Here is a 25,801-nt window from a genome sequence, read left to right as displayed (position 1 = left end):
TATTTATTTCTCTATACATCAGGTGACTAAGTCTACTTTTATACACACTGACAACACACTAAGCAAGGAATTAATGCTCAGAATTCCATGCTCATTTTAAAATTTTTTTTTTAACATCTTTATTGGAGTATAACTGCTTTACAATGCTGTGATAGTTTCTGCTGTATTACGAAGTGAATTGGCAATACATATACATATATCCCAATATCTCCTCACTCTTGCATCTCCATCCCACCCTCCCTATCCCACCCCTCTAGGTGGTCACAAAGCACCGAGCTGATCTCCTAAGGCTATATGGCTGCTTCCCACTAGCTATCTATTTTACATTTGGTATTAGATATAACTGCATGCCACTCTCTCACTTCGTCCCAGCTTACCCTTCCCCCTCCCTGTATCCTCAAGTCCATTCTCTACGTCTGCATCTTTATTCCTGTCCTGCCCCTAGGTTCATCAGAACCAGTTTTTTTTTTTTTTAACATTTCATATATATGTGTTAGCATACGGTATTTGTTTTTCTCTTTCTGACTTACTTCACTCTGTATGACAGACTCTAGATCCATCCAGCTCACTACAAATAACTCAATATCATTTCTTTTGATGGCTGAGTATTATTCCATTGAATACATGTGCCACATCTTCTTTATGCATTCATCTATCAATGGACACGTAGGTTGCTTCCATGTCCTGCCTATTGTAAATAGAGCTGCAATGAACATTTTGGTACACGACTCTTTTTGAATTATGGTTTTCTCAGGTTATATGCCCAGTAGTGGGATTGCTGGGTCGTATGGTAGTTCTATTTGTAGTTTTTTAAGGAACCTCCATACTGTTCTCCATAGTGGCTGTATCAATTTACATTCCCACCAACAGCTTTGGTCCACACCTTCTCCAGCATTTATTCTTTTTTTTTTTTTTTTTTTTTTTTTTTTGCGGTACACGGGCCTCTCACTATTGTGGCCTCTCCTGTTGCACAGCACAGGCTCTGGATGCGCAGGCTCAGCAGCCATGGCTCACAGGCCCAGCCACTTCGCGGCATGTGGGATCTTCCCGGACCAGAGCACGATCCTGTGTCCCCTGCATCGGCAGGCAGACTCTCAACCACTGTGCCACCACGGAGGCCCTCCAGCATTTATTCTTAGTATATTTTTTGGTGATGGCCATTCTGACTGATGTGACGTGATACCTCATTGTAGTTTTGATTTGTATTTCTCTAATGATTAGTGATGTTGAGCATTCTTTCATGTGTTTGTTGGCAATCTGTATATCTTCTTTGGAGAGATGTCTATTTAGGGCTTCTGCCCATTTTTGGATTGGGTTGTTTGTTTTTTTGATATTGAGCTGCATGAGCTGCTTGTAAATTTTGGAGATTAATCCTTTGTCGGTTGCTTCACTTGCAAATATTTTCTCCCATTCTGAGGGTTTTATTTTCGTCTTGTTTATGCTTTCCTTTGCTATGCAAAATCTTTTAAGTTTCACGAGGTCCCATTTGTTTATTTTTGTTTTTATTTCTGTTTCTCTAGAGGTGGGTCAAAAAGGATGTTGCTGTGATCCATGTCATAGAGTGTTCTGCCTATGTTTTCCTCTAAGAGTTTGATAGTGTCTGGCCTTACATTTAGGTCTTTAATCGATTTTGAGTTTATTTTTGTGTATGGTGTTAGGGAGTGTTCTAATTTCAGTCGTTTACATATAGCTCTCCAGTTTCCCCAGGACCATTATTGAAGAAGCTGTCTTTTCTCCGTTGTATATTCTTGCCTCCTTTATCACACATAAGGTGACCATATGTGCATGGGTTTATCTCTGGGCTTCCTATCCTGTTCCATTGTCTGTATTTCTGTTTCTGTGCCAGTACCATACTGTCTTGATTACTGTAGCTTTGTAGTATAGTCTGAAGTCCAGGAGCCTGATTCCTCCAGCTCCGTTTTTCTTTCTCAAGATTGCTTTGGCTATTCGGGGTCTTTTGAGTTTCCATGCAAATTGTGCAATTTTTAAATCTACTTCTGTGAAAAATGCCATTGGTAGTTTGATAGGGATTACATTGAACCTGTAGATTGCTTTGGGTAGTATAGTCATTTTCACAATGTTGATTCTTCCAATCCAAGAACACAGTATATCTCTCCATCTGTTTGTATCATCTTTAATTTCTTTCATCAGTGTCTTATAGTTTCTGCATACAAGGCTTTTGTCTCTTTAGGTCAGTTTATTCCTAGGTATTTTATTCTTTTTGTTGCAATGGTAACTGGAAGTGTTTCCTTAATTTCTCTTTCAGATATTTCATCATTAGTGTATAGGAATGCAAGAGATTTCTGTGCATTAATTTTGTATCCTGCTACTTTACCAAATTCATGGATTAGCTCCAGTAGTTTTCTGGTAGCATCTTTAGGATTCTTTATGTATAGTATCATGTCATCTGCAAATAGTGAGAGCTTTACTTCTTCTTTTCTGATTCAGATTCCTTTTATTTCTTTTTCTCCTCTGATTGCTCTGGCTAAAACTTCCAAAACTATGTTGAATACTAGTGGTGAGAGTGGGCAACCTTGTCTTGTTCCTGATCTTAGTGGAAATGGTTTCAGTTTTTCACAATTGAGAATGATGTTGGCTGTGGGTTTGTCATATATGGCCTTTATTATGTTGAGGAAAGTTCCCTCTATGCCTACTTTATGGAGGGTTTTTATCATAAATCGGTGTTGAATTTTGTCAAAAGCTTTCTCTGCATCTATTGAGATGATCATATGGTTTTTCTCCTTCAGTTTGTTAATATGGTGTATCACATTGATTGATTTGCATATATTGAAGAATCCTTACATTCCTGGGATGAAGCCACCTTGATCATGGTGTATGATCCTTTTAATGTGCTGTTGGATTCTGTTTGCTAGTATTTTGTTGAGGATTTTTGCATCTATGTTCATCAGTGATATTGGCCTGTAGTTTTCTTTCTTTGTGACATCTTTGTCTGGTTTTGGTAGCAGGGTGATGGTGGCCTCATAGAATGAGTTTGGGAGTGTTCCTCCCTCTGCTATATTTTGGAAGAATTTGGGAGAGATAGGTGTTAGCTCTTCTGTACGTGTTTGCTAGAATTCGCCTCTGAAGCCATCTGGTCCTGGACTTTTGTTTGTTGGAAGATTTTTAATCACAGTCTCAATTTCAGTGCTTGTGATTGGTCTGTTTATATTTTCTATTTGTTCCTGGTTCAGTCTTGGAAGGTTGTGCTTTTCTAAGAATTTGTCCATTTCTTCCAGGTTGTCCATTTTATTGGCATCTAGTTGCTTGTTGTAATCTCTCATGAGCCTGTGTTTTTCTGTAGTGTCAATTTTTACTTCTCCTTTTTCATTTCTAATTCTGTTGCTTTGAGTCTTCTCCCTTTTTCTCTTGACGATTCTGACTGATGATTTATCAATTTTGTTTATCTTCTCAAAGAACCAGCTTTAGTTTTATTGATCTCTGCTATTGTTTCCTTCATTTCTTTTTCATTTATTTCTGATCCGATCATTATGATTGTTTCTTTCTGCTAACTTTGGTTTTTTTTATTCTTCTTTCTCTAATTGCTTTAGGTGTAAGTTTGGGTTGTTTATTTGAGATATTTCTTGTTTCTTGAGGTAGGATTGCATTGCTATGATCTCCCCTCTTAGAACTGCTTTTGCTGCATCCCATAGGTTTTGGGTCATTGTGTTTTCATTGTCATCTGTTTTTAGGTATTTTTTGATTTCCTCCTTGATTCTCCATTGAACTCTTGGTTATTAAGTAGTGTATTGTTTAGCCTCCATGTGTTTCTATTTTTTACAGATTTTTTTCCTGTAATTGATATCTAGTCTCATAGCATTGTGGATGGAAAAAATACTTGATACGATCTCAGTTTTCTTAAATTTATGAAGGCTTGATTTGTGACCCAAGATACAATCTTTCCTGGAGAATGTTCCATGAGCACTTAAGAAGAAAGTGTATTCTGTTGTTTTTAGATGGAATGTCCTATAAATATCAATTAAGTCCATCTTGTTTAATGTATCATTTAAAGCCTCTGTTTCCTTATTTAGTTTCATTTTGGATGGTCTGTCCTTTGGTGAAAGTGGGGTGTTAAAGTCCCCTAATATGATTGTGTTACTGTCGATTTCCCCTTTTATGGCTATTAGCATTTACCTTATGTAATGAGGTGCTCCTCTGTTGGGTGCATAAATATTTACAATTGTTATATCTTCTCCTTGGTTTGATCCCTTGATCATTATGTAGTGTCCTTCTTTGTCTCTTGTAACAGTCTTTATTTTAAGGTCTATTTTGTCTGATATGAGAATTGCTACTCCAGCTTTGTTTTGTTTTCCATTTGCATAGAATATCTTTTTCCTTGCCCTCACTTTCAATCTGTGTGTGTCCCTAGGTCTGAAGTGGGTCTCTTGCAGACAGCATATATACACGTCTTGTTTTTTGATCCATTCATCCAGTCTATGTCTTTTGGTGGGAGCTTTTAATCCATTTACCTTTAAGGTAGTTATCGATATGTGTGTTTCTATTACCATTTTCTCAATTGTTTTTGGTTTGATATTGAGGGCCTTTTCCTTCTCTTGTGTTTCCTGCCTAGAGAAATCCCTTTAGCATTTGTTGTAAAGCCAGTTTGGTGGTGCTGAATTGTCTTAGCTTTTGCTTGTCTGGAAAGGTTTTAATTTCTCATCGAATCTGAATGAGATCCTTGCTGGGTAGAATAATTTGGTGGTAGGTTTTTCCCTTTCATCACTTTAAATATGTCTTGCCACTCACTTCTGGCTTGCAGAGTTATGCTGAAAGATCAGCTGTTAACCTTATGGGGATTCCCTTGTATGTTATTTGTTGTTTTTCCCTTGCTGCTTTTAATATTTTTTTATTTGTATTTAATTTTTGATTGTTTAATATGTGTCTTGGCGTGTTTCTCCTTCTATTTATCCTGTATGGAACTCTCTGTGCTTCCTGGACTTGATTGACTATTTCCTTTCCTATATTAGGGGAGTTTTCAACTATGATCTCTTCAAATATTTTCTCAGTCCCTTACTTTTTCTCTTATTCTTCTGGGACCCCTATAATTGGAATGTTGGTGCATTTAATGTAGTCCCAGCGGTCTCTGAGACTCTCCTCAGTTCTTTTCATTCTTTTTTTCTTTATTCTGCTCTTCAGTAGTTATTTCTACTATTTTATCTTCCAGGTCACTTATCCATTCTTCTTTCTCAGTTATTGTGCTATTGATTCCTTCCAGAGAATTTTTAATTTCATTTAGTGTTGTTCATCATTGTTTCTTTGCTCTTTAGTTCTTCCAGGTCCTGTTAAACATTTCTTGTATTTTCTCCATTCTATTTCCAAGATTTTGGATCATCTTTACTATCATTACTCTGAATTCTTTTTCAGGTAGACTGCCCATTTCCTCTTCATTTGTTTGGTCTGGTGCGTTTTTACCTTGCTCCTTCATCTGCTGTGTGTTTCTCTGTCTTCTCATTTTGCCTAACTTTCTGTGGTTGGGGTCTCCTTTTTTCAGACTGCAGGCTCGTAGTTCCTGTTGTTTTTGGTGTCTGACCCCAGTAGGTGAGGTTGGTTCAGTGGGTTGTGTAGGCTTCCCGGTGGAGGAGACTAGTGCCTGTGTTCTGTTGGATGAGGCTGGATCTTTTCTTTCTGGTGGGCAGGACTGCATCAGTGGTGTGTTTTGGGGTGTCTGTGACCTTATTATGATTTTAGGCAGCTTCTCTGCTAATGGGTGGGGCTGTGTTCCTGTCTTTCTAGTTGTGTGGCATAGGGCATACAGCACTGTAGCTTGCTGGTCGTTGATTGGAGCTGGGTCTTAGCATTGAGATGGAGATTTCTGGGAGAGCTTTTACTGTTTGATATTACCTTGAGCCGGTTGGTCTCTGGTGGACCAGTGTCCTGAACTCGTTTCTCCCACCTCAGAGGCACAGGCCTGACACGAAGCCAGAGCAGCTGTGACCCAGACCCTGTCAGCCACATGGCTCAGAAGAAAAGGGAGAAAGAAAGAAAGAAGAAAGAAAAAATAAAATAAAGTTATTAAAATAAAAAAATAATTATTAAAAATAAAAGAAAGAGTAATAAAAAAAAAGAAGCAAAAAGGAAAGAAAGAAAGGAGAGAGCAACCAAACCAACAAACAACTCCACCAATGATAACAAGCGCTAAAAACTGTAGTAAAAGAAAAAAGAAAAAACAAACAAAAAAAGACCGGACAGACAGAACCCTAGGACAAATGGCAAAAGCAAAGCTATACAGAGAAAATCACCCAAAGAAGTATACACATACACACTCACAAAAAGAGAAAAAGGAAAAATATATATATATATTGTTTCTCCCAAAGTCCACCATTTCAATTTTGGGATGATTCATTGTCTATTCAGGTATTTCACAGGTGCAGGGTACATCAAGGTGATTGTGGAGATTTAATCCACTGCTCCTGAGGCTGCTGGGAGAGATTTCCCCTTCTCATCTTTGTTCGCACAGCTCCTGGTGTTCAGCTTTGGATTTGGCCCCGCCTCTGCGTGTAGGTCTCCTGTGGGCATCTATTCTTTGCCCAGACAGCAGGGGGTTAAAGTAGCAGCTGATTAAGTGGCTCTGGCTCACTCAGGCCAGGGGGAGGGAGGGGTACGGAATGCAGGCGAGCCTGCGACAGCAGAGGCTGGCGTGAGGTTGTAACAGCCTGAAGCGTGTCGTGTGCTCTCCCGGGGAAGTTGTCCCTGGATCACGGGACCCTGGCAGTGGCGGTTGGCACAGGCTCCTGGGAGGGGAGGTGTGGAGAGTGACCTGTGCTTGCACACAGGCTTCTTGGTGGCTGCAGCAGCAGCCTTAGCATCTCATGTCCATCTCTGGGGTCCGTGCTGATAGCCGCAGCTCGCACCCATCTCTGGAGCTCATTTAGGTGGTTCTCTGGATCCCCTCTCCTTGCACACCTCGAAACAATGGTCTTTTGCCTCTTAGGCAGGTCCAGATATTTCCTGGACTCCCTCCTGGCTAGCTGTGGTGCACTAGCCCCCCTTCAGGCTGTGTTCACGCCACCTAGCCCAGTCCTCTCCCTGGGATCTGATCTCTGAAGCCTGAGCCTCAGCTCCCAGCCCCCACCCATCCCGGCAGGCGGGTGAGCAGACAAGCTTCTTGGGCTGATGAGTGCTGGTCTGCATCTCTGTGTGGGAATCTCTCAGGTTTGCCCTCTGCACCCCTGTCGCTGTGCTCTCCCCCGCGGCTTCAAAGCTCCCCACCTCCACCACCCGCAGTCTCTGCCCGCGCAGGGGCTCCTAGTGTGTGGAAACCTTTCCTCTTTCACAGCTCCTTCTCACTGGTGCAGGTCCTGTCCCTATTCTTTTGTCTCTGTTTATTCTTTTTTCTTTTGCCCTACCCAGGTATGTGGGGAGTTTCTTGCCTTTTGGGAGGTCTGAGGTCTTCTGCCAGCTTTCAGTAGGTGTTCTGTAGGAGTTGTTCCACTTGTAGATGTATCTCTGATGTATCTGTGGGGCAGAAGGTGATCTCCACGTCTTATTCTTCGGCCATCTTAAAGGTTTCCCTGTGCTCCTGTCCATATATTTTTATGAATGCTCAGAATTATTTTCTTGATGGGGCTTCAGCATAGGTAAAACTAGGAACATCACAAAAATGTTTCTTCCTGATTTTTCCAAGAGTGTTAGTTATGATAAGGAGTAATTGTAAGTCTCTAGAACTTTTCTCTGAAAGGATTGCACATGAGTATCATAGGAATATGCTATCTTTTCTTCAGCATTTTGCTAAATATCTAAATTTACAGAAATTAAATGAAATGTCCATCTAGATGTGCACCTAATTCACATTTAAGACATCAATATCCACTGTGAGGTGGATTCTTAGATGGATGCTATAATCTTGAAATGCCCTCATTTAAAAATAAAATCATTCCTAATAGTTAAAAAAAACAAGTCAACTCCAGATACTTTATGTATGTTATATCAAATTATTTGTCCTAGTAGTTTCTCAAATTTATTGGCACAATGAACTTAAAATATATGTGGCCAGTGTTCACTGTTTTTTAAAAATATCTCACTGAACTGCTATAAAACTTTGATTTACTACAATTATCTAGGGTTTCCCAGGTTTTAGACATAGAAGAGGGTGGTGGAGAAGCAAAACACCAAACACTTGGGTCAAAATATAATAAGAAATTATTTTCCTTCTCTTTATCTTAGAAACCAGGAATAATTATGAAATCTTTCTCATTGTGATTAGAATAACGTATATATTGAATCTTTAAGATATAACTTTAGAGTTTGGTTAGAATCTCCATATATTTGCTTCTGCACTTCATAGGGTATCTAACAGGCATCTGGGTGAAAACTTGATATATCTGCTAGCATACCTACATTTTATTATTTTATTAGTTAAATACATCATCATTTCAATATTTATCAAAATTTTCCTTCGTATATTTTATAGGAAGAATAAGAAATTTTGAACCACATTTTGGACTGTTAATAAGGGCATCTTGGTTTGAAAGATCAAAGCCTGTTTTGAAGTTGTCCAAGGTAATTTTGAAGCTCTTTCTAATACCTAATTGGATATTCTCAGATATCAAATAATAGTTATATTTAACTATAAAAGATGAAATTAATGGATAACTTGTTTCTTCCAGAAAGCTTCCCATTTAATATTACACATAATGAAATAGTTGAGCAACAACAACAAAATTCTGCTCCTGAGTAGGAGATAGTGTTGATAGCAGGTCAATGTTCCTGCTGAGAACAACTAAAAAGCTATACAATTGTAAAATGATATATTCAAAGACATCAGAAACCTGGCAATCTTAATGACTTTGTGCCAAGCAATTATTTTAAGTACAATTAAAAATAGAACTGATTATAAAAGAAAACATTGATAAATTGTACTTCAGGGAATCCTTTTCAGAAGAAGAATAATAAACATATATAATAAAGAGTTACATTTAGCAGACATAAAATACTGCCAAAACTCAGCTATAAGAATAAAAACAATCTCATAACAAGATGGATCAAAGACTTAAATAGCGATGTCAGCAAACAATATATACAAATGGCAAATAAACACATGGGAATATACTCAACGTCATTATTTATTAAAGAAATAACAATTAAAACCACACTAAGATACTACCTCATGTCCATAAGAATCTCTAAATTAATAAGACTTATATTGTAACATTTTTGTGAAGATTTGGAGCAACTGGAATTCTCATATGTTTCTACTAGGAGCACAAATGACATGATCACCTTGGAAGACAGTTCGGCACATTTTTTTTTTTTTTGGCAGATTTTTATATAGTTAAACACTGACCTAGTAATTCCACTTCTAGGTATTTATCCAAGAGAAGTTTTAAAAAAATGAAAATTGACCAAAGAAAAAGTAGAAAATCCTGAGCGAAATATTAGCAAAACAAATTCAGTGTGTGTAAAAGGACAAGTTAATTCCAGAAATTTCACAACCAAATGTGAATGGTAAAACAGTAGAGCTTTGGAAGAAAATATAGAAGTATTTTTCTACTTCATGGCCTTGAAGTAGAAAAATTATTTTTGACACAATACAAAAAGAACTAAAGGAAAACATATTTTAAATTGGAAACTTTTCAAAGTTGGATTATTTCAAGGTAATGACACATTAATAGTGTAGAGAGAACACTGTATGGGGGGGATGGATATTCTCAATTTGTATATCTTACTAAGAACCCTTATTCAGAGTAACTCCTACAAATATTCTATAAATCAATAAGAAAGGTAGACAACCTAACAACAGTTTAGAAAAAATAACAAACAAGTGTTATACCAAAAAAAGATATATGCAAAACACCAGTGAATATATAAAAAATATTTTATTGTTATTAGTCATCAGGGAACTAAAACAATGCAGTGTGATACCACTATCACTCACAAGAATGCTGAAGTAAAAAAGTATGAAAATAATCAAGTTGGCAGGGATATAGATAGAATTGGAACCCTTACGTGTTATTAATGATAGTGTTAGAATATATATGCATTATGTTTTGATGTATGTGGAAGTATATATCTATATATACCCAATAGAAAAGTACATATCTATCAAACAAAAGATATTACAAAAATGTTCATAGCAACATTATTTGTAATATCCCAAACCTGGAAAGTATGCACATTCACAACAAGGGTAGAATGGATAGATAAATAGTTGCATATTCAAAAATGGAATTGGAAACTATAGCAATGAGAATGAACACAACTATAAGCAACACTATGGATAAATCTGATAAATATAATTGGGTGAAAAGATCCAGACACAGAATAATGCATAGTGTAAATTTTTGTATTCATAAAGTTCAAAAACAGGCAGTGCTAATCTGTGGTTTTAGATGTGAGGGTAGTAGGTACTTTGGGGATGACAGGAGAAGGGCATAAGGGAGGTTTCTGAGATGCTTCTAAGTTCTCTTTTTCATCTGAGTGTTAAGACAGGTGCTCTGTACTTTGTGAAAATTTATGTACTTATGTTTTTTGTGTCTTTCTAGATGTATGTATACTTCAATGAAATTTTTAAAAATGAAATAAGTGCTATAATTAATTGGACAAAATTAAATATGTAAAAATCTATGAAGCCATAATAATAAAAGAGAAAGCTTCTTACAACCAAACAGAAACATATTTTTACTATCTGATGTAGCTATTTTATCACATTTTTACCCATAAAAATTGTTAATTAAAATAAATAAAATATTATTTCTAGAAGATATTATATTACACATTAAGCAAATAGCTTTACTTTATCGGGAAAGCTCTTCTTTACAGAAGAGAGCAGTCCAATAAACGTGAAGGTAAGAAAGCTTTAGAAAATCACCATTTTATAGCTATTGGATGAAAAGTTGGTGGGCAAATTTTTCTCAGGGTACAAAAATATTACACCACCCAGGATTTCTAGTCTCAGGGAAGAAAAAAATGTATGTTTTCAAGGGATGAATAAAGCTATCTCCACCCTCACTTGGTGAATAACTTAGGCATCACTGTGAATGGAAGGACAAAGCACTATGTAACTACTACCCATGTGCTGCAGTATTTACTACAAATACACACTACCCATGAGGTATTCTCGCCAAAAATGTTTCACTTGAGTTAAATAGAGACTTCAAAAATTTTAGTGTATAGGAAATAAAGGTGTTGAGGCTGGATCTTTGTTTCACCCCTAAATTCATATGTTGAAGCTCTAACCCTTATGTGATGGTATTAGGATGTGGGGTTTAGTGCCCTGATGAGGAGACACCAGAGACGTCACTCATTCCTTCTGGCATGTGAGGGCACAGCAAGAAGATACTTGGCTGTTTATGAACCACGAAGTGGGTCCTAACTCTCACCAGACATCAAATCTGCCAGTGCCTTGATCTTGGACTTTCCATCTTCCACAACTATAAGAAATAAATTTCTGGTTTTTTTAATAAGCCACCCAGTCCATGGTATTTTGTTGTAGCAGCCTGAACTGACTAAGGCAACAGGGGTAAAGAAACAATAATGTGGCAATTTGGGAATTTGAATATGAGATGTGTATCAGGTTATTTTAATGAATAACTGCTTTAATGTTGCAATAATTATTTTTTTAGATGTAATAGGGTATTACTTTTAAGTACTAAAATGTCCTGATTTATTTAGAAAAGCATAATAAAATATTTCATAGTGAAGATTCATAATGTTAATAATTTAATTAAATATTTTAGCAAAAATAGAAGATATAAATATGGAAAAAATTTTATTATCTACTCGAGGTAATGGGCATGTGGGTGTACATTACATGATTTCTCTATATTTATGCATAATATCCTAATATATATGTAGAATATATGGTCTAAGGATTTAAGCAAATTTCTAAAAGCCAGTTAATTATTGTATATTATCATATATACATAATCTAGCAAATTATAGATTTTTATATCTTTTCTAATGTTTTGGAGCTGTTGTAGAGTTCATCTTGATTTTTTTTTTTTAACAGCAAGGTGTGCATACTAAAATTGCTTTCAACATTTCATTATTTATATTTTGGATTTACAAATCTGAAGGGATTTTGATACTACATGGTATTATTAATTACAATTCAGATATACTGTCCATAGTGAAAAAAAGTCATCTTCATCAATAGTATGTTATTTTTAATTTATGAATCTACTGAGTTTTATCATAAATACGTTTGCTTGATATTTCACAAAGCAGCTAAACTTGTGGAAACTAACACTATTTTCTGTTGGATTTCTCATTTGTTTCCATAGCTGTGTGAAAGGGCAATCCTATCATCAATTAGTGACTTGAATAATTTATTGATGAAATCAATGTATTGGTACAGATAAACTGAAATGTTGCCTAATTGGAGACTGCTTTACTGTTTTTGTTTTAATATATTGGTGGGAGAGTGAAACTGCTTATAGATCTTTTCATTTATTATCATCAAGACTGATGGATAATACCTTAATCCATAATAGTGTCATGCCAAAATGAATTTTGCAAGGTAATAGTACATTTTATTTTATGTTAAACATTAGGAGAATGATCACATGCTTTAATATTGTGGTTAAGGATAATTTCATTAGAAAATATCTTCTTCCTCTCTTGATCTCTGGTGATCCATTGTCTGTGACTTCTCAAGAGTCTCTAATGTGTTTAATTCAGGGAATTGGATACCATAACTCCAGGTAAAAGGAGAAGGTAGCATGCTTCTGAGGCAGTCTGCAATAAAAACTCAGAGAGAAAAGAAAACTACTTACAGTTATGTTTGCTAAGATTGGAAATTTTCCCAGACTGTAGGTTTCTTATTCTAGTATTAAACTCTAGCTAAATTCATAGTCCTAGTCATACCTTGGACTTATTTCTAAATTTGGTGTCTGGGAGAAATACTGTGCAAAATGTATTTTGTGTTTTGCATCATTTACTGCATATTTAGTGTAAGAATATAAAGTATTTTCCTTTATATATGTGTGTATGTTTGTGTTTTCATCTTCTGTTACTCATTATCTTTTACTGTTTTAGAAGCAAAATAACTAAAAGAAAACAAAAAACTTGATCTGCTACATTAACTTACATTGATTCAGTGGTAGCTACAGCCAAGGCTGTTAAAGTGAATAGGTAATTACCCCATTGTGAGTCTTTCCAAAACAAATGCCTGCACACACAAAATAGGCTGATTGGCCCATAAGGCTGATGCTCTGGTTTTCAAAGATCTTAGAAATGCTGAGTTCTCTGATTCCTCACTCAATGTAGAAGATTTTTAGTGTTTAACTTGGATAAATAATATCCTTTGGTTTTCTATTCTATATTATCCAATACCTTCTGTATTAAGGGAGTTTTAGTATTACAAAGAAAAACTAGTGGTTGACTACCGAGGCAAAGCACAAGGTAAGATAGACATAGCTAGCATCTATTGAGCACCTACTGTATAGGCAAGTGATGCACTGTTTAAAGAAGTTAGCAATACAACAATACTCTGAAATGAAAAATCAGTATCTGCATGTAGCAAGTGAGGTGCCAGAGACCAAAACATTTAAATAAATTGACCTTACATCATTCAGCCAGGACACTCATGCCATGTCATTTTTACTCCAATCCTCTTGCATTCACAAATACTAAATATTAGTATTCAAATAATTTAAACATTATAAGTAAAGGGCCATATACTATCTTTTAGTCCAGATCGGCATCTATCAAATACCATAATTTTGTCAGTCATTTTGTATCCTAGTTACACAAGAAGAAATACACATTCCTTGCCTAGAGGTGGCTTAGACAGCAGTACAGAGAAAAATAAGTTAACAAATAATTATAGCAGTACTTATACCATAGAAGTAAGGTGAATGACTAGAAAGAGAAGCATCTAAGTGAATTTGTCTAGAGTCAGAAAATTATGCAGTGATCTCTAAAGTGAGACTGTTAGTGATGGAAAAGTGTCTGCCAGTTAGAAGAAGATGTGAAGGGGGTTCCAGACACTTCCAAGCCATAGCACAGAGCATGAAATCACCTGATGCAGGCATAGAGCAACTAGGAATTCAGTTCTTTTGTAACCCAACTGATGAGAACATGTGGTAAGATATTTTATTGAAATGGCAGGCAGGGTCCCGAGAACTGGGGCTTATCCACAGTATTAAGGAGATCAGACTGCAATCTGCAAGTTAAGAGAACTATTGAAAAATGTCATCATGGTATTGATATATGAAGATTTTCATTTCAGAAACTTAACTCTAACCATGATAAGGATGAGGGGAAGAGATATCACTAATGGAAGTGAGATCACTGGGGAGACTATAAAAGATCAAGTCATTTTTGATTTTCTTTATGTGTCAACATCATTCGTTGTCCTCTGCATGGCATTTAACACTGTTGTCAAACAGCCTTTCTTTTCAAAACAGTTCTTCTCCTTTTTGTTCCTGTGATATTAGCTAAGGATCTTTTAAGATGCTAGCTGGAGAGGGAGAGTTGGGAGGTGAGTAAAAGAAGCTAGCACATATAGGATATTTTCAAGGGGCTTGAATAAAGAAGAAGAAAAGGTTCAGGGAAAGTTTACAAAGGTTGGGAGAGAGGATAGACATGTTCATACTCTGAGAATTCTTAAGAAAAGGAAATTGTGGAGAGAGAAGGAAAGCACCTCAAAGTAAACTAGGGAATGAGGATAGAAATCACAAAAAAGGTTACAAATTATTTTGTAAATGATCAAATTTTAAAACTGATAGTCTATCTTCCATAATGACTTAGCCTAAATCAGTCATTTTGCTTTTCCAGATTCAGGAAGTGGATACATGTTAAAATGAGACCATGGAAGGAAGCCTGGTGCTCCTCTGAACGCTGCTGAGAGCCCTGGAATAACAGGTTTGTGTCTAGCTTTTTGTGAAGAATGAAAACAAAGTCTATAAGCAATGCTTATATAAAAAGAGAAAGGGCTACTTCAGTACTCAATGTTTGTGAAAAAAATACTTCGTAATCTCTGACATACAAATCCTATGCATTCAAGTAGTACGCCAGAGAAATTAATAGCATACATGCCACATACCTACTTGCAGAATTTGTGAAGTTAATAGGGCATATTGTAAGCTTACTATTCAGTTCAAATATTTTGAAATTTTTTTTTTATTGTTAACTGATGGGATCTAGGAGAGATAACCTAGCAAAGTTTGGTGTAATTATAAATGTACGAGCTAGTATTTCTTGCAAACATTTTGAGAGGGTCTTTCTTACAGATATTATCTTTTCAAGGTTTTAGAATAAACAATTTAGGAAAATATTTCTTAGACTTCCTTTCCAAAGGAATTTCTAAAATCTATGTTTTATTACTTCTTTTGGTTGATGCTATCTATTTTTTTTTTGTTTTAAATGTGTATTGAATTGTTCCAATGTGTCAGATACAAGCTAGGTGATTTGGATGAATCATTTACTTAATCCTCACATCAACGTTATGTGAGGTATTATGTAAGTAGGTCAAGTTATTGATTAGGATCTTGCAGTTAATAGGTGATGTATCTTAGAAGATTACTTTTTTTGATAATTCTTGCTTTATGAGTGACTTGTCTTTTTCAATATAGCGAGATTAGACTTAATAATTTCATTGTTTTACGTATTCAGTCAACATATTTTTACTGAGTGCCTACTATGTGCCAAGCAGCATGCTAAATTCTGGTATTTAGTGGTGAGATGTGCACATATGGTTACTCTGTGAAACAGCAATAATTATGCCACACTTACACTGACTCATGTGTAACATAAGCCAAATACAAATTCCAGGACTGATGTAGCAATTGTTATCACAGATGTAGATGTGTTCATGGGGGTGAAAGAGTAAAGGTGCTGTGGACATTTTTGTCTTTAGGAATGAGAGTGTTCATTATACCTGTAGAATGGAATTCCCTGGGTTATTTATGAAAATATGTCCATTTATAGTAATTATCACTTTCCCCCCAAGGCACTTTTAGCAATAGGTGACACTCGGGAGCTGAGCATGTTGGTAAAATTGGGGGCAGGGCTCAAATATATGTATACATTACTGAGCTCTCTGGGAATAATAAATTCCAGAGAGCCAGCTGCTGGTTTTCTTTCTGACTACGTGCTTGCGTCTGTTGTAAACAGTAGCATGTAGAAAGAAGAGGGGGCAAAAACTTCAGCATAGCCATAAACCCACTGGAAATTTTATAAGACCATGTGTTGTGTGTGTGTGTGTGTGTGTGTGTGTGTGTGTGTGTGTGTGTATGGGAAGAGAAAATGTCATAAAGGAACCTAACTTCGAGTGAAAAGTAATTAAGTGCTTCTGTACAGCATATGAGAAGGCATTCTGAGTAAAAATCAGAGGGCAGGGATGCGTGTGTGAATTCTACAACTTACTGGCAGTAGACTTTGAACTTCACTTAAATCATTTAAACATTCCTTAGGGACAACACAACCTACCCTCCAAATTAAGAGTATGAGGGAAGGGACTTCCCTGGTGGTTCAATTGGGTAAGACTCCATGTTCCCAATACAGGAGGCCCAGGTTCAATCCCTGGTTGGGAAACTAGATCCCGCATGCATGCTGCAACTAAGAGTTTGCATGCCACAACTAAAAGATCCCACAGGCCGCAATGAAGATCCTGTGGGCCACAACTAAGATCCAGCACAGCCTAAATAAATAAATAAAATTTTTTTGAAAGTTTATTAAAAAAAAGGAGTATGAGGGAAACCTAAGCGAAACAAACTGTGAAATTTGTGTATTAGAGTTCTTTACATAGACCATAAAGAAGTTATACTAGAGACAGTGGTGGTTCCCAAATAGTCCATCTACTCCTCCACACTTGCCAACATTTTGCAGGTAAAGGTGATTAGCTCTAGTCATTTGGCTTTGGGTAGAAGTGATATGTGTCGTTCAGAGGCAGTAATGTGAAGAGACCGTTCATAACCATCCAGTTATCTATCTCCCTTTCATAGCTCCTGATGGATTTTAGTTTTGAGTATGAGATATGAGAGAAAAGGGATGATTACAAGGTGCATGCCCTGACAAATTACAAGAATGGATTTTCTAACAATTAAGATGAAGAACTGTGCATGACACAGATTTAGAGGCAGTTTTGGGGAATTAAAGTTTGAGATGGCAATTCATATCCAACTGAAAATGTCATGAAGTCCATTGGATTTATCAGTATTATCTTGCAGAGAATTCTGGACAGGAGGTATAAACATGGGAGTTGGCATATAGTTAGTATCTAAGTCTATGAGACTGAAATTACCTAAGGATAAAATATAAATATGGAAGAGGAATAGGGACAGAGCACTAGGTCACTCCAACGTTACGAGGTTGGATAGAAGAGGAAGAATTAGCAAAGGGGACTGAGAAAACAACTATAAAGATAAAAGAAATCCCAGAAATGTGTGATGTGCTAAAGATCAAGCAAGAAAGTATGCCAAATAAATAGGGAGTCACCAGCTCTGTCAAATGGTGCTGATTGATAGCTCAATGAAAATAAAGAGTAAGAAAATTGACCGTTAAGTTAGCAAGATGAGGTTCCCATTATGTATTGTGGTATAGCAACCCATCCTAAAATTCAGGGCTTAAAACATGAATTTATTATTATGTCTTCTGGTTCTACGTGTTGACTTGTGTTGGTTGGGTGATTCCCACTTGGGGTCCCTCAAGCAGTTGCAATTAGATATCCGTGCAGCTCTAGTCATCTGAAAGCCCTAATGGTCTGAATGTCCCTGATGGATCACTCACATGGCTAGTGGTTGATGCTGACAGCTTGATGCTCAGGTTGAGCAGTGTGGTAGGCAGGAAAGTAACCTCCCAAAGATGTATGAGTTCTAATCCCATAACCTGGGAATTAACTATAATATATGGCAAAGGAAAATCAAGGCAGCCGATGGAATTAAGGTTGCTAATCACCTGATCTTAAGATAGGGGAAATTTCCTGGATTATCCCACTGAAATCAATGTAATCACAAGGGTCCTTAAGTAATCACAAGGGTCCTTAAATACAGAAGAGGAAGGCAGAAGACCCAGTGTGAAGTGAAGCGATGTGTGGAAGACTCAACACTCATTACTAGCTTTGCAGGTTGAAGGAAGTGGTCCACCAGGCAAAGAATGCAAGTGACCTCTAGAAACTCGCAAAGGCAAGAAAATTGATTCTCTCCTTGAGTCTCCAGAAGAAAATGTAGCCCTGCCAACACTTTGATTTTAGCTCAGGCTGATAACTTTCAGGCAGACCTGAAAGATAATTATTTTGTCTGAAGATTCTAAGTTTGTGGTAATTTATTATGACAGTAATAGGAAACTAATACTGGCTGCCAAGAGGAACACATATCTGTCACCTCCCCATCTGGCTTAGGTGCCTTTGATCATGAAGGCTGTTTCGAGAGGCAGCATCCTAAGAAAAAGTTATCCAAGAGATTCAGGCAGAAGCTGCAAACCTTCTTACAATACAATCTCAGATGTTTCCAAATGTCACTTTTGCAACACACTGTTGATGAACTAGTTAACTAAGATGAGCCCAGATTCAGGGGTAGTTGAGGTAGGCTACACCTGTTACTGTGAGGGGAAGCATGCTTATACAGGAAAAAAGGAATTGATGGCAGACATCTTGAAGAATACCTATCAGAGTGGATGAAAAATGAGAACAATATCATTGTTCTCATTGGGGGAATGAAAGCCTGTTGGGAGTGAGTTTAAGAGAGAATCAGAGGAAATAAATGGGACAAGTTTAGATTACTTTGAGAAAGCTTGTGTAAAGAAGAGCAAAAGTAAGTCCACAATGGGAAGAGAAACAGCATCAAAGAAAACAAATGGATTAGAGAAAAAAATCATGTTTCTATCCTGATTATAATAATTTGGTAAAGAGCCAAATTTTATTATAATTTTCATTTATATGTATATGCATGTCTCAATATTACAAAATTATTACCAGTACACACCATGTAAGAGTGCTCAAATATATTTGGAGGGAATCCAGTCATAGTTTTGGTTCCAAGGAAGCAGATCTTGAGGCAAATGTTTTTGTGTTAATATTTAAGATACGTACTAGGGACTGACTTGTGTCCAGCCAGAGTTCATATGCTGAAGCTTAAACCCCCGTGTGACTATATTGGAAATAGGGTCTTTAAGGAGGTGACTAAAGTTAAGTGAAGTCATAAGGGTGGAGTCCTGATGTGATGGGACTGGTACCCTTATCAGAAGAGGAAGAGACACCAGAACTCTCTCTCCACCATGTAAGGACACAATGTGAAGGCAGCTGTTTATAAGCCAGAAAGAAAGCTTTCACTAGAATCTGACCATGCTGGCCCCTGATCTTTGACTTCCAGGTTCCAAAACTGAGAGAAAATAAATTTCTATTGCTTGGGTGACCCAGTCTATGTTATTTTATTATGGCAGCCTAAGCTGACTAATACAGTATGCAAACCCAGAGATGCAGGAGTAAAGGAAAGGGAAAATGAGTTAGGGAGAGAGAGAAAAAAGAAATAGGAAGAACCATTACTAAGCTGGCCACTGAATATTTTAAGCATAACTGATTGACTATATCTTAAAAAAAATTGTGAAATATTTTTTTAATTCCTACAGGTACACAGTAAAATAGAAAACTCAGAATTTACTATAATTCACTTAGACAATCTGGATAACTAAGGCAAATGCATAATTACATTTTCTTTTTAACGTGTGTAATGCCCCAATCTATCTAATTTTTTGGAGTATATGAAAATGGACCTTAAGACTGAACTTCTCCCAATGTATAAACTCCCTAACTAATAAAAATAAATTATATTTATATTTAATGTATTACATTTTTCAAAGTAACAAAATGTGCCCCTCTTCCAGCCACCAGAGATCTTTTCCGCCTCCCCATGTGTATTTTTGGTTGTTTTTAAGATACTCCTTGAATGATGGCCTTCCCATAAATTTGGGTAGGTAAACAGATTTAAACAGCACCTTCAGCAATGATAAAAATAACTTATATGTACACATTTTCTTTATTTATTTAAGACCAAAATTTAATAAGCATAAACATAACCTGTTCTGTTGAACACTCTTGCTACTCATGTTAATAGCAGTACTTATAACATTAAACATACTTGTAGCTGTGCTTTTTTCACTTCTCTAGGGAAAAAAAATAAGAATGGATTATTCAAATGATTTAAATCCCTCTGAGACCTGGGTCTTACAGCAATACCATAAATTGTGTTTTCCCTCCAAGGTTACTTGTGATGTTGGCCTTGATTTAAAAACCAAGATCCTATGGGAAATGGCAATGATATTGAGTTCTGACAAATTGAACTGGTCTCAAGGTATTGCAGGATGACTAATAAATCTGCAACCTGATCCAGAAAATATTCTGTACAAGATATTTTTTCTTCTTGAAACATACGTGTCACCTTTAAGTGTTAATACCACTAGCTGTTTGGTTTAAATTGTGTGTTTGGGAGTGATTTCATTCTTGTAATGATCAACACCCACCTGTCCATGACAATTGCTTTGGATAAAGACACAAAGGAGTATTATTATTATTTTTTTTTACATGCAGTGTAGCATTTTATGTCTAATGTCATTTACTTTAACTCTTGCGTTTCCTAGCAAGACCTGGCAAGGTACTGTTTAGTACTGTATTTTCTGTAGTTGGTCATGTCATGAAAGGGGTTTTGCATAAGACCATTCCAGTAATATGACTTAAAATTTGTCATTTTACTAGTGTACATCAAAATACATAAACACTTTTACTGATACGAGAAAGAATGAGGTGACATGTCTAAAACAAAATATACATTTTTAGAAATTCAATGAAGAGAGTCAAAGATGGAATTATGGTTTGAATATAAATCTCTTAACCCAGTATTTGACAAGGCTTTTTAGAGGTCTATTTTTAAATATCATTATCTGTCAGGACATTTGCATGAATTATTTCTTCTCAAAAACATTCTAAACTCATCTCAGAAATTTTATCACTTTTGTTTATTAATATATTGTTATATTTGTAGATATTGGAGATGTAAATAGCTTATTCACCAGGTCTGAAAAAGACCTTGATATCCAGCTCAGATGCCTTCCTTCTCACAAACGCCACCCTACTGCTTCATCCCACGTGAATCTCTCTTTTAGAGACTTCACCCTTTAACTGCACAATTACACTTTTATTTTATTCAGTCCTAATTTCATTTTGCATTATATAAATCATTTTAAGAGTAGACAGTAAGTTCCATATATCATGTCTAATGTTTCTTTAACATCATGTTCTATCTTCTTGGGGAAGTTTTTCTTGACCACATTAATTTATATTATTTGTTTACTTCCTCAAAATCATTTAGTGTTTGATATTAGTATGATCCTTTACATGTCCCATATTATTAATACTGTAAATTTATTTTTCAGATGTGCATATTTTAGTCATACACTTCTTTTGAAAGTCAGATGAGGATAGGCTTACATGTTGAATAGAAAGAACATGTGGCTCAAAGGCTATTGAGATGACTCTACTGAATAGGTTATATTTGCTATGTGTATACTTTGATTAAAAATCGTATTGTGGGGCTTCCCTGGTGGTGCAGTGGTTGAGAGTCCGCTTGCCAATGCAGGGGACACGGGTTCATGCCCCGGTCTGGGAGGACCCCACATGCCATGGAGCGGCTGGGCCCGTGAGCCATGGCCGCTGAGCCTGCGTGTGCGGAGCCTGTGCTCCGCAACAGGAGAGGCCACAACAGTGAGGGGCCCGCGTACCACAAAAAAAAAAAAAAAAAATCGTATTGTGATATAAATTATAACTATGCTACTGCTTCAAAACATTTTATCTTCTACTAAAATATTTTTCTATTAAGCTGTTGAATTCATACAATAAATTAGTGTCTCAAATTATAAAATTTTATGTCATGAATAATTATGATAAAATAAGAAAATATAACCCACAACTGAATCAAAGATTTTAAAATAAATCACTTTAAATTTACAAGGAAAAAAGACAAAAATAACAGATATCTAACACTAGGTGATTGGTTAAATTGGGTGTGTAGTGTGTGCTTGTGATGGGAGTACCATGAAATTACTACAAACTAAGAACATGCAATGAATTTGGAAGATTTTTATCCAAGAGCTATTAAACTAAAAAAGTAGATATTTTAAAGTAAAGAAAGGAAGAAGTAGGGGGGTAACAGTTCTCTTTTGCCTAAAACAAAGGAGTGTCCCAGGATAGGGAACTACTAGTGCTAAAACCAGGAAAGTTCCAGGCAAACTAGAATCGGTGAATCACCTTATAAGAGATCTACTTTAAATCTATGTTTGTGAACGTGATTTACTCTCACATATGTACAAACACACACAGTATTTTTATATAACCCATACATACCCTTAATATACATGTATTATATACACACACTTACTGAGAAAGATTTTAAAAATGGATGTCTGGAAGAAAATATGCCAGAATGTATGTATATATCTGTACATACATACATGCACACATACATATACCCAAATGTAAAATCTCCATTGAAAGGTAGGTATACATGTCAACATTGCTGTGTAACAGCAGTCTCAGAATCTCAAAGGTTTATAATAAGAGAAGACATTTATTTCAGGCTCAAAAAGAGTCCAGCTGGAACTTGCCTAGATCTGGCTTGGGTTGTATGAGCATTTGTACAGGTCTGTTTTGCATGTCTCTCAGTCTAGAAACCGGGCTGAAGGAGCAGGGCCTGCATGAGGTATGACCAAGCCATGGTGGACATCAGGGATACAAGAGGGTAAACTTCTGAAAGTGTTTTCTCTGGACTGACAATTCTGCCCACATTCCAGAGGTGAAGGGAAATTCACGACCAAGCACAAACTCAGTGGGACAGGAGGTATACTCTAAGGAGAAATGGAGTAAAAATTTTCTGAGAAGTAGTCTAATATGCCAGTGTGGGATTTTGAATAATATTTATTTTTTCAATTATATATTTTTCCAATTTTCTAAACTAAAGATGTATTACTTTAATACTCAGAAAAATACATAATTTAAAACTAACAAAAAAACCCTGAAGTCTCATTAAAAATTTCCTACTCAGCATAGTAGACAAATACTACCTATTCTTGTCTGTACAGAAAAATGTTTTTCTATTATACTTTTATGCAAATAAAAGAGATGACTCTATATAACTTAAGGTGTGGAAAACTGATAATAAAAATTAAATGGTCCCAGAAACAGCATCTGAATTTGGAAGGAAGCTGTAATAATTTATACAGAGATGGGCAGATATATGTCCCAAGGATGTGGCTGTTTGTTGGTTTTAAGGTCCTTATGTAAGGTAAGAGACAGAGAACAGCATGGGAAGATTTTCATTCATAGCAGAGAGGAAATCTTTATTTCTTTGTCTTATGATTCTCTGGAGAAAGTATCCAGACTAACTCTGATGATTTAAACCTCTTTAGTAGCAGCAAGTATCACTGGTTTAAAGATTCATCCCTGCTTAAAAAGATGGGGTATCCTAATCCATTCCCAAGCAACTCAGCCACTATAAAGAATAATATATTTTGGAGGGAACGGACAGTCATAAAAGAATTCTTATGGCACCCAAAGTGCCACTTCTACCCACCCACTCATTTGTAATTTTTAGGCAGACGATAATAAAGAATTTGGTCCTTACAGAACATTTTAGCAATTAAACTTCTAATGTGTCAGGCTGCCAGCTGTAGAAATGGGCTTCTTGGCTTCCATTTTTTTAGTTACTTATAACAATTTGTTTGATTACTGAACCATAAAACAGACAAAACTAATTAAGAGATGGGATGCTAGGCCAGTAGTGCTGGTGCATATTTGTCATGACCACCACCTGTGGTGGTCTCTCCAGCTCACTTTAGCAAAGGCACTGGGATTGCCACAGCAACAGAGAGTCTAAACAGGGTGCCTGTGTGCAAGACAGAAACCTCTGCATCCAGCCAGCGGACCCCCTTCTGCCTGTTTTGTGAGGTAATGCATAGAATACATGCATGGTTTATCCTTCAGGAAATCCTAAAAGGTGTTGTTCCTATTTACTTCCCAAGAATACGGAAAGAGAAATTAAAAGGATAAATATTATATACAGTGAGTCTACTTTGACATATTTTTACCTATAAAAACAAAAACATTCAAGTTTGTTTTCTGGTACATGCATTCATTAATTCATCAAAAAAAGGACCAACTACAAGTCACATATTAATTTCTGTGTAAGGAATGCATTTAAAAAACTTTTTTAAACCAACAAAAGCAAAATTTACATATAACAGTGTGCCGAGTAAATATTATGTGCATTGGCCTGAGTCTAACTGAATCACTGTGAGATAGGTAAAAAAAAAAAAGCAGGTGTTAGTACTAAAGTTATTGCATCAGTGAAGACACAAAAGCAGTTTTTAAATGAAAGAAAAGAGAAAATAAGTTCAAGAGCTGGTTTTTGAAAAGATCTGTAAAATTGTTAAACTCTAGCAAGACTGATAAGGAAAAATAATAGAGATGAAGCAAAATATCCATAACAATTATGAGAAGGGTAATTGATTTACAGATGTTAAAGTTATAATAATATTTTGATTTACTTCATGGCATAAACATGGCAATTTTAATGAAATAGCAAAATCCTTAAATGATACAAACTGATCAGTTTTACTCAAGAAGAATTAAAATGCTAAAATAGTCAATATTTATTGAGAAAGTTGAATTTGTATTTAAAACCTTTCACCAAACAAAAACAAACAAAAAAGCACCTCAGGCTCAAATGGCTTCACAGCCACAAATGGCTTCCAAACATTTTAAGAAGAAAACATACCACAATCCATAAGTCCTTCCAAAAAATGGAAGGGAAAAGACAATTCCAAACTCATTGTATGAGGTCAGTAAAAACCTATGATCAAAGCACATCTAAAGAAAAGTAAAGATCAATCCTTTATTGTGTGTAGCATTTTTTTTTTTTTTTTTTTTTTTTTTTTTTTTTTTTTTTGCGGTACGCAGGCCTCTCACTGTTGTGGCCTCTCCCGTTGTGGAGCACAGGCTCCGGACGCGCAGGCTCAGCGGCCATGGCTCACGGGCCCAGCCGCTCCGCGGCATGTGGGATCTTCCCGGACCAGGGCACGAACCCGCGTCCCCTGCATCGGCAGGTGGACTCTCAACCACTGCGCCACCAGAGAAGCCCTAGTATATTTTTAAATTGACTGTTAGATATCATGTGAACAGTAGATACTGAGATAATTTGTGGTTATTCCTGGAAATGAGCCTGGTTCTTCTTTTGTCAGAATGTTGGTTTAAAGCAGTGGTCCCCAACCTTTTTGGCACCAGGGACTGGTTTCATGCAAGACAATTTTTCCATGGACAGTGTCGGGGGCGTGCGGGGAATGGTTCAGGTGTTAATGCGAATGTGAGCGATCGCGGGGATGGTAATGTGAACGATGGTTCAGGTGGTAAAGCGAGCTATGGGGAGCGGCAGCCGCTCACCTCCTGCTGTGCGGCCTGGTTCCTAATAGGCCGTGGATGGCTACCAGTTTGTGGCCCAGGGGCTGGGGACCCCTGGTTTAAAGCGTTGACTTATCTGGTCAGGAGTTGAGCTGAGCATGGGTTTCATGGTTGCTATTTTTATCCTTAGTGCACAACAGAATTCAACTTGCTCAAATGATTCCTTGTGTTTAGAGTGGGAGCTAAGGGACCAGAGGGTTTTTTTCAATGTTCCTGCTCCAACCTCAGTTTTCAACCATCTTTGCCCAACTATAACACAGATGGTCTCTCTTTAGAGGGGACTCTTGCTTCTTCTCCAGGGAACAGTATTATTGCTTGTTACTGCTTACTGGGCTGCTAGACAGACAACAGAAGCTGTTCTCTTTTGCCGTGGTCCAGTATCAGTCTTAGTTTGACCCTGTACACCTGGGCTTTATGGCTTTC

General features: G+C 36.6%; 1 protein-coding gene across 4 annotated transcripts in view; it reads left to right on the top strand.

The window, feature by feature from the left end:
* Positions 1–25,801, top strand: part of LOC307191209 (uncharacterized protein) — a 773,147-nt gene that overhangs the window by 636,499 nt on the left and 110,847 nt on the right. For 3 of the 4 annotated variants that reach the window (XR_013829639.1, XM_079931055.1, XM_079931053.1), the window contains exons 6-7: positions 8,408–8,496; positions 14,716–14,802. The gene's annotated coding sequence lies outside the window, so the exon portion shown is untranslated. The remainder of the gene's footprint in view (positions 1–8,407; positions 8,497–14,715; positions 14,803–25,801) is intronic. The other variant, XM_079931054.1, reaches the window with a different exon arrangement.

Source organism: Stenella coeruleoalba, assembly GCF_951394435.1.
Source record: "Stenella coeruleoalba genome assembly, chromosome: 9".
Taxonomy (NCBI): domain Eukaryota; kingdom Metazoa; phylum Chordata; class Mammalia; order Artiodactyla; family Delphinidae; genus Stenella; species Stenella coeruleoalba.
This window is presented reverse-complemented; position numbering and strand designations above follow the sequence as displayed.